The sequence below is a fragment of the Sapajus apella genome, unplaced genomic scaffold (genome assembly GCF_009761245.1).
Source record: "Sapajus apella isolate SASKATOON/1434 unplaced genomic scaffold, GSC_monkey_1.0 scaffold12, whole genome shotgun sequence".
Lineage (NCBI taxonomy): Eukaryota > Metazoa > Chordata > Mammalia > Primates > Cebidae > Sapajus > Sapajus apella.
In genome coordinates, this window is record NW_022436952.1 from 20787686 (window position 1) to 20789994 (window position 2309).

Sequence of the window (2309 nt, forward strand, 5' to 3'; positions counted from 1 at the left end):
AAAAAAAAAAAAAAAAAAAAAAAAAAGAAAGAAAGAAAGGAAAAAAGAAACTGTTGACTAATATCCCTCATGAGCATAAATACTGCTCAAATGCACAAATACTGAATTTTTTTAAAAAGCGGATTTGTTCAACAATGTGTAAAAAAAAAAAAGACTTCACTGCAACTATGTGAGTTTATCTTGGAAATGTAAGGATAAGTCAATATTAGAAAATCAGTCAAAGTAATTCACCACAAAAGCAGTCTCAAGAAGGAAAATTATGTGATCGTTCCAATGGATAGAGAAAAGCCATTTAACAAAATTCAACATCCATTCATGATATTAACTATCAGCAAGCTAGGAACAGAAAAGAACTTCTTCAGTCTGATAAAGAACATCAAAAAAATTCATTAAACTAATATAATAAATAATGGTTGAAACACTTAATGTTTTCCCCAGAAGATCTGGAGTAAGGAAAGTGACACCCTCTGCCTTCCACAATACATTGCATGTCCTCACCAGTGCAACAGCAAATAACACATAGGAAACATGGGAGCTTTACCTCTCAAATGACATAGAGACATAATGAAGTAAAACAAATGACCCCCGGAGGAAATTCTTCTGAATGAGAGGAAAATAATGAGAATACATAAGGCATTTGAAAGTGCTCTGATTATTTTTCTCTTGTGAAAGGAAAATTTCACAGGTATTCCACATTTAAGAGATTATTGATAGGAAGTAGAAATAAAGGAGGTAAATTCTTTTCTGTGATTTTCAGAAATGTAATGCTATAAGTTTCATGAAGTAAAAGTCAAAGGAATGAAAGAATTGAAAAGTACTGTAAATAAGAAATAAAAGGAATAAAAGTTCTTGTTTTAAATCAGTCTAAACTACAGAAGGAAAGGGTTAAGATATCTTGTTAGGATTGGTGGAAAAGGTGATTACTTGTATCTAGAAAATTAGATTTGTATATCTTGGTCTAAACTTTTAAAAATGTAATGCCATGGTAACGCTAGTGTTATGCTTTGCTGATTAAATAAACTCAAAAGCCCTATTTTTGATAGAAAAAACAATAATTGGGTACAAAATCATGGTTATCTATGTTTCTTACTTAAATTCTCTTAGGGGATGTTCAGCTTTTGGCACCAAAGCTGTTTAATGCAGTAGTTAAGACCTCATTCTTTTTTTGGTTGGAATTCTGGCCCCAGTGACGACTATGTGACCTTGGATAAGTTACCTAACCTTGTGTTTCAATTTCCAAAGCAGTAAACTGCAGAAAATAGTAATAAGATCTACTTCATAGGTTGTTAGAGGAACTAAACAAGAAACAGTGTAAAATGTCTAGAATAGTTTCTGGCATAAAATAAAGGTAGATGTTGGCTATCAACTGTCATCATTATCATACACCTGGGGACACATTATCTGAATTGAAGACATAGTCCCTAGGGAAGAAAACAACAAAATGAAAAATTGTACCTTGAAAACTCATAGTTTTATTGTGACAGTATATAAACCATAGACAATATTTCTCACTTCTAGAACTGTGCCCGAGTACTCAATGGGAAGTCGAATTAGAAATAGGGCGAAATTAGGTTAAGAACACAGATTTTGCAGGAAACCAAACATTGGCTGCTGGCTGAAGAAAGAACTTATCTGCCTCATGCCCAAAACCTCTTAATTCTATTAGTCTTTTGAAAAAATAGAATATTGAACTAATAATTCAGATCCCAGAATACTGAGGTTGGCTACGTTAATGAGGACTGAAAGTTCAGGATATGTGAGAATTCATTTTCTCTGTCTTCTGCCAAACATTGTCTTTTATTTTCCCTTTTGCAGACACCACACTTTCTATCACAATTTTGAGTAGGTGGTCGGGTCAGCTACGCTCTAGGTTTGGGGGACATACACTCACTCTCTGTAACAGAGACTGGCTAGGAGTTCTCCAAGACGCTTCTCTTTCTCTCCTGGGCACGTAGCTAGGTGACACTCTTACAATAAAGGGTAGTCCTGTGGCGGAATTCTTGAATGTGGTCCCAAGTGATCTCTACCATCTCAACCTAAGCATTGTTTCATGATACGTCTTTCCTACCATTCACTGGTGGCCTCCAGAACCCTAAAAGATGGAGGAGCCATTAGAATTATAGATCCCTGAAAGATTGCATGGAGAAGAGTCCTTCTCTTCTACCAACTCACGTCATACTTTGATGTGAGAAATCAACCTTAATCATGCTTAGCCATAACTCTTTGTTACGGAGTTGTCCTGTCCTAAATAAAAGACACTGTTATTCTCTTCCTTTTGGGGGCTTTTTCTTTGGCACTACAGAGTATAA